We start from the raw sequence: 7812 nt of genomic DNA on the forward strand, positions 1-7812 counted from the left end.
ACACCAATAAAGCCTATGCTGCACAGCTACAGTACCCTGCTCCAATGCAGGCTAAATTTAGAGGAACAGATCAAAGTGTATAATCAGCCCAAATAATTAAAATTCTTTTTCCTTTTTAATCAGAGATGTACTAAATATTTGTATTTTCAAAGATTTGCAAACTACTGCCAAATAACCCGTAGCCAGCAGACCATATTATAAGAGGAAAATTGTACACCAGACTTTATATCAAGAAAAGCATCAGAGTATTAGAACGCTTATGAAATAGCAAACATAACCACATTTAGTCACGGAGGGCCACAAGATAGCTGGATCTGTAAATGTGCACTTACTTACACCACATACATAAAACACACCTGTGTGTGTTAAAGAATATAAAGTATGTGTGTCCCTGAAAGTGCCTCTTGTGTTTTGCCCTTTGACCCCCAGCTGCAGTGTAGTCGGGAGGCTGTAGATCAAGTTGACCTCAGCTCTCTTCACTCTTCTTCTTCTCCTACCTTTCTCACAGTCTCCTTCCTTTTTACTTTTATTCTCATTTGAATTTTTCTTCAGCAGTATGGGAAATGCCATGAGAGAAAGCAAGAAAGAAGTTGTGGTGATGAGTGTGTGTGAAAGCAAGGAGAAGAGGGGGTATTGAAATATTTTATGAAATGGAACAAGAGGAAGAAGAGGGGGAAGGCAAGGAATATACCACCATCTGTCCGTGCAAGAAACACGTGGTTAACTTTAACAGTGGCGTATGTGAGGCCGTGGCCTTGGCCTTTTTACCTAACCCACAGCAGAAATTGCAGAAACTTAAAAAAAAATTTAAATTTAAATTTAAAAATGACAGGAAACAGTAAACTAGCAATAAATTACTGATTCAAAAAAGTGTAAAAAATATGTTTAAATCACCTCTACACTAAAACATAACCAGACTTTGTGGAGCCAACACCTTAAGCGACTTTAACCTTTGAAACTTTGGAATCTGTGAGTGGATGAATATGTAACATGGAATATGTGGCTTTAATTTAGAAGTAACTGTAGCTGTGAAGGGATATTTTTGGTATTCATAACAGGAGTCTGAAATGATTATCAGTTATCAATAAGTTACAGACTATATACATTTGCATTAAAGTCTGAAATGTCTTAAATACACACTTAATACCAGAATTTTGTAGTGTTTTCTTGTAGTGTCATGGGGATTTTATTTATTTGTCTCACTCTTTACACACTTACCTGTTTGTTCTTATTTGTTGATGATTACCAGGACGTCCCCTGTTACTGTCTAAAATGAAAGAATGTGGGTCTAATCTAGTTTATTACTGCGCAGAGACTTATCTGAATGAAATAATTCCCCTTAGTGCTCAACGCAGTCACTTTACATTGTCATTTGTAATTTTCCACTTATCAACAACTAATTTTTTATCATGATGAAATTGTTCTTGTCTATGACTCAGCAACTTTTCATTCTTGATAATTGCAGAGATATCAACAAAGGCTCTCCTTTCACCACTGGAGGGAAAGACGAAACAATAATCTAATCTAATATTCCCCAGAGCCTTATCACAATGAAATCACTTCCTTCTAAGCATGCCTCAGCGTCCCCCTCCCTCCACTTCATTCCGTGTTCATTGGTTTCTCATTCTGTCCGTTGTCAGCGGGTTTCAGCAGAGCCGCAAGGAGGATAGATGAAGGGGAGAAGAGGAAGAAGGGAACAGTGATGGAGGAGAAGTGAAATAATTGGTGTGATGATTAGATTAAGTGAGAAAGAGACAGTTGGCACAGAAACAGCTGAGCTGATGTCAGCATTCTTGACAATTAAAGAAAATGGGAAGATGTAAAGAATGGCCTGCAAGGGGTGTGTTCATTTCTCCTTTTTTAAGATAATTTTTTCGGGCATTTTAGGCCTTTATTTCCATAGGACAGATGAAGACATGAAAGGGGAGAGAGAGGGGGAATGACATGCAGCAAAGGGCCGCAGGCTGAAGTCAATCCCGCAGCCACTGCGTCGAGGAGTAGACCTCCTCTTTATGTGTGCGCCTGCTCTACCAACTGAGCTAACCTGGCCACACTTTTTTTTTCTGTGTTCTCCTCTCTTTCTTTTCGCCTCACTTTTACTTTCTCTGCTCTTTGGTCATGTCTTCCTCCTCCTTTTCTTTTTTCTTCCTTTGTTTCCCACCTCCTTTTTGTCTTTACTCTCCTCCAGTGCATGGTTTTAGGGATTTTGTGTTGTGGTTTGAACAGCATTAAATATGGATGAGGACAGACGAGAGAATAGAGAACGATTGAAGGAGAGTGTTGAGGGCCAGTCATACCACACAATAACATGGCGAAACATGAAGCTATGAGTCTTAGTGAAACATTCGGTTCTAGAAGCTAATGCCGGCTAGCACGAGGGGTTTCCGAGGTGCTTGTCAGTCTCGATAGCTCCCAGAGCGTCTCTGTATTTTCTCTGTACTATGCCCCCCCTAGCATCTTGTTCTCAGGATTACATTATACATACATCATTTCATTCAACAAAGAGTTTTATTAAGGAGGTAACAAGCTTGCTAAATGCTCCTTAACTGTCAATTAGTAAGATTGTTATCTTGGTTGCTAAAGGAACAATAGGTTGACATAATTTGCTCAAAACACAAAGAAGTGGCATTGAAGTGGTTAAATAAAAGCGGATGATGACACACAGATAACTTGATAGCTTTCTTTGACCGATCCCTGTTCACAGGTCAGCACTGCCTGTTTCAAATTTTTGAGTCACAGTACACCAAAACAGCACAGATGTATTCTCCCAAGGGCAATTAGAGTATCATAAAATATTAAAGTATCATACTACTCATCACTCTCTGACTACCATATTCTTTCCAGGATCATAGTGCATTATATTAATTCTCATAATTTTTTATAATAATAATAATATAATAATATAATAATATAATAATTACTGCAATAAGGCATTATAATGTGATTAAAAGTCCCTATAAGTGGTCATGGGTGCTTTAAGTAAGTGAAATCGCAAATTTAAATCTATGCAAGAAGAAAACAGAAAACTTTGTAAAATGTATTTATATGTTTAAATGGTCAGAACAAAAATTGAATTCCAATTTGAAACTTTTTTTGGTAAAGAACAAATGGATGATGGACATCTCAATATTATAATGTAAAGACTCACTTTATTCAACTTATAGGTAATTCTTGAAACCGTTTCAACACCCCCTGTTAAGTGAGCTGCTCACAGACATGAAATACTTTATTACAAGATCATAGTGAATTTCTCATGGTTGTAATACAGGTAGCCTAATATATGAAATCAATTTGGTGTAACTAAGTTACAGAAAATGGTTAAAATAGGCGAGGTATCTAAGTGTGTTGTTTTGTCCAGTTGAACGGTTGGAGAGTCATCAGCCATTCAGAGAAATGGTCCCGCCTCTAGCTGTATGTGATTGACAGATCACCTCGCACCTGCATGATTGCATGTTGGAGAGGACGTGCTTGTAAGACAGCAACTGAAGCAAAGATAACAGATTATTTGCAGTTGACTGTTAGCATTAAAAAGAGAGGTGGTAAAACACAATCAAATTATCGAAAGCAGGAGAAAACTAAAGAGGAAGAAACTGGAATCTTGGAAAGTCCCTTTTTTTTCTTCCATGTATCTCGGTAAGCTAGCGGTGTTATGCTAATGTTGCTAGTTGTGTTTGCCGCATCACATTGCCTTCACGTTTATTGAGTTAAAATTGTGGCATAAGGTTAGCACCGTAGTTCATGGTAAATGGATTAAAGCAATAACATCTCTGTTAGTAAAGCAAATGCTACACAGATAAGAGATACATGTTAAACTTAAATATTCTACTGTGGGGAATGGTTCACTTTAGTTAAAGCAAACAATGCCAACTTAGAGTAATTTATGATCACAATATAATGCCTTACAGCGGTGACTATTATGCATTTTTTAATTATTATAATGTATTAAAGCTTTAGTGCGTAACTTTTTGATATTAATGAACGTTTGTCACATTCAAGCCATTGCCAAATGATACTGTTTATAATGCATTATAGAGACAGGCTTCATAGAAAGTGTTACCAATTTTTTAAATAAGTATGAAATGGGCAAAAAGAACAAAGTGGGGCAAACGAGAAGTAAACTCATAGTCAACAGCAAAATGAACTAAAAAGAAAAAAGAAACCAGTAAACAAGACAGAACAATGAGAAGACAAGAAAGGGAAATATATGGAAATGAGGATAGGTTGCTGCAAGGAGGGTAGAAAAGAGTGGGAGCGAGAATTAGTCACGGATACAAGGGCATGTTAAGAAGCAAAAGTCAAGAGGGACAGAAAGCGAGAAGGGGGGGATTACCTACTCTGCCTACAAAAAAAGGGAAAGGGACTAAAAAAAAGATCATGATCATTAAAGAAAGAGGCACAAAGGAGCAATGTTAGGTACATTTTGTTACAGGACGGAAAGACTTAATCATTGAAAGTACTGTATATGAGAGAGCTGAGATAAAGACAGGAAGAGGAAAAGGGAGGAACTTTGGGGATTATTTAGAGTGAGAAAGCTCTAAGACAAGGAGAAATAAAGAAGGGGACAAAGACGGATCCAATGGCCCTTATTTATCAACCTAACGTAGAAACCTGCGCAGATATGAGGGCTGAAATCCTCTTACGACAAGCTTCACGTGGGATTCAGGAAACGTTTGTAGCATACCAATCAGAGAATGGTCGTACAGTCATAAATGCAGTAGGGAACGATCATAATATTTAAACATCACCCGCCAATATATTCTCGGTTTTGAGACCTCGCCGATACTATTTAAAACATGGCCAGACGTAATCTAAGAAACAACTCCACCCTCCACCTTGCCTCCCCTCTCTTCTCCTCAATAGCATTTAAAACTACAGACTCAGAAATGGCGCTAAGGAAAGCTCATTGTGGGGCTGGCTCTAGTGGCTGAAATTCTGCACCATGGCTGAATTTCTGGAATGATATTAGGAAACCACTAAGGTCTATATGAAAGCATCCACAAAGCACCATGTCAGAGGACCTTTAAAAGACAACAACAATAGCAGGAATAGTGAAATAACTGCTGTGTGCACTGTCCCTTTGACTAGTTGTCACTTCAGTGCTTTTACAGATATATGACTTCCTCCGCTGCCAGCTTAAAGGTGCAACAACTCTGACCCCCCCATTCCACCTTCATAACTTTCACACAGATGGCAAGGTGGCTTAAAGGCGCATCAGTCCCGCCTTGAAATGGCTGTGTAAAAGGGGCTAATAATAAATAGCTTAGTGTAATGTAAGTCATTTTCTTTAGACAAGACAGGGGACAATTAAACAATAGCATTCATTAAAAACAAGAAGAGATTGTACCAGGTTTTTTTTTCTGCCCGTAGTCCTTTGGATGTGTCCTTTCCCAAGTTACCCATAAGTCTGTAAACCTCAAGTTTAAGTCCAGACTGAATTCAACGATTCGGTAGTCAGGATCGCCGAGCGGTCTAAGGCGCCAGACTCAAGGTTGCTTCCTTCCTGAGCTACAAGGGGCTTCTGGTCTCCAAATGGAGAAATCCCGATTCTGACAGAGATTTTTACCAGCAGGTTTCCTCCCCATAGCTTGATGATAATATGTCTCTTGTAGAGTCTAAGCCGTGCTTTAAGCAATTGATGTGCTGCACTGGTGTTACTCTTGACTTCTTAGTCCCCATAATCTCGATCATATTTCCAACAACAGACAAATAAACATCCAAAACCATGAGTAACTAAACCACTGCAGTGACAAGCTGTCTCAACGTGATCTAAAACTATTTACCTACTGGGTAGAACACCTGTCTGGACAAAGATTAGTTACTATTTATAGATTGAGCACTAATTGGCTCCTACATTTCCTTTCTGTGTGAAAAAAGTTTTCCTTGAATATGTACATACTAAACAAAATTATGAGAACATAAAATCCACAAGGTGTGCAAAATGGATGTAAAGATGTACTGCACTTTGCCAGAAGTTACAGCGAATCCAAGTCATTGGATTACTTTTCCTTGGATGTGTTGGACTGTGATAGATGGACACAGCTTGACACCATGTTGTACACCATGTTGAGGACAGAATGTAATGTATACTATCACAGATGAAAGACTCAAAGTCGGACAAAGAGGGGAAAAAAGCCCTTGATCTCTGCCCAGGACAGTGAGCCTTCACCTGGGGAAAGCTTCATAATATCCGACACCACTTTATAACATTGTTCTTATGTGGATGAAAACATGCTCAAAAGTAACATTTACAAATATTCCTATTATTTTCACTACCATATCTGTGTTCAAGTGAATGACTTTCCAGCAAGTCACACTTCCATGTGTTTGAACGGAGTCTCAACATTCATATGCACTTAAGGTATTTTTTGCTAATTGACAGTTTCTTGATATGTCTTGTTAAAAAGGGCCATGGCTTCCATTACCTTGTTAAGTATATTACTACACTTCTTGACAGCACAAAACTCAAAAGTTCACAGTCTTTGATCCCTCACAAAATACTGGTGCCCAACATCTGGTTCAAGGACCCACAAGTTTTTCCCAGTCAGCCTGTCTAGCTCAGGTGGTAGAGCGTGAGACTCTTAATCTCAGAGTTGAGGGGGTTTGAGCACCATGTAGGTCCACGCTGTTTTGGACTACTTTGTCTGACTTTGCAAATTCATAATGGTCTCCCTGTTATGTCACAGTATAACAACGCATTTTGTGCTCAACATGGTGTACAGCATTTTGCTCCAGGTGTTGTGTGAAGGTGATTTTAGTCACGCCACCAGCAGCTCTGAAACAGTAGAAGCACCGCATTTCTGTAGAAAGAGAAGATACCATTTCCCACTCATTCTGGAAAAACTAGTGAAGGAGTTGTGTGACCCTTTGGCACAGGTTGAAAGCTGAACTTTGACACCATGCAGAGCTGTGCTTCTTGTGTTGAAATACTGGACCTTATTTCAAAATAAAATAGTTTTTAGATTTACTTTTATACTTTTTGCTTTGTACTTCTTTCACTGTGTTGTGTTCTTTGCTGATTAGTTAACCACTGGTTGAGAAGATAAATAGTTTACATGCTTTGTGAAGCGGAGAGGAAGTGACAGATTTACTCTCCATATTTAATTTAAATAAATGTGTGTGTTTATTTTAAAGTCGTCTTAACAAAATGAGAAAATGAATAATGTGTGTGTGCAAGCCAGGGGAGGCTCTTTTCAACTTGACTTATGAACATAAACACACACACACACAAACACACACACACACACACTCACACACACGCTTATATGGTCCTGAATACACATTGAATGAAACACTGTTTTAGCATTACTATCTCCTGCTCACACGCACTCACACACACACACACGCACACACACAAACACAGTTCTTAATTTAGCTTTCAAACAAACACATTTGAAAGTTGGCATTAACATTTTTCTTTCAGTTTCTGTCACACACACACACACACACACACACAAGTCTGGCTTGCTTAAGCCCCTGTTCCTTGCAGGGCTCAGTGAGAGGCTAAGGGGATTTAGTTTGTACAAGACTGACAGATTTGGACCGACTCCCTCCCTCGCTTTTTCGCTCACTCCCTCGCTCTTTCCAGGCCTACAAGCCTGTAAAGCTTGTAGTATAACTGTAACATGTGAAACAGATTGAGCTACAAAAAAAGGAAGAGAAAAGAAAGGAAGGGAGGAGAGAATAAAGATGGGAGGTTATAATGAAGAAAAGAAAGGGAGAGGAAAGAAGAAACATGAGAAAAGTGTGTGTGTGTGTGTGTGTGTGTGTGTGTGTGTGTGTGTGTGTGTGTGTGTGTGTGTGTGTGTGTGTGTG

The 7812-nt window shown here is 38.9% G+C and overlaps 1 protein-coding gene across 18 annotated transcripts in view; it reads left to right on the top strand.

Annotated features, from left to right (window-relative positions):
* Positions 1 to 7812, top strand: part of LOC117938420 (ELKS/Rab6-interacting/CAST family member 1-like) — a 111342-nt gene that overhangs the window by 82346 nt on the left and 21184 nt on the right. The window lies entirely within an intron of this gene.

Source organism: Etheostoma cragini, chromosome 23 (assembly GCF_013103735.1).
Source record: "Etheostoma cragini isolate CJK2018 chromosome 23, CSU_Ecrag_1.0, whole genome shotgun sequence".
NCBI lineage: Eukaryota > Metazoa > Chordata > Actinopteri > Perciformes > Percidae > Etheostoma > Etheostoma cragini.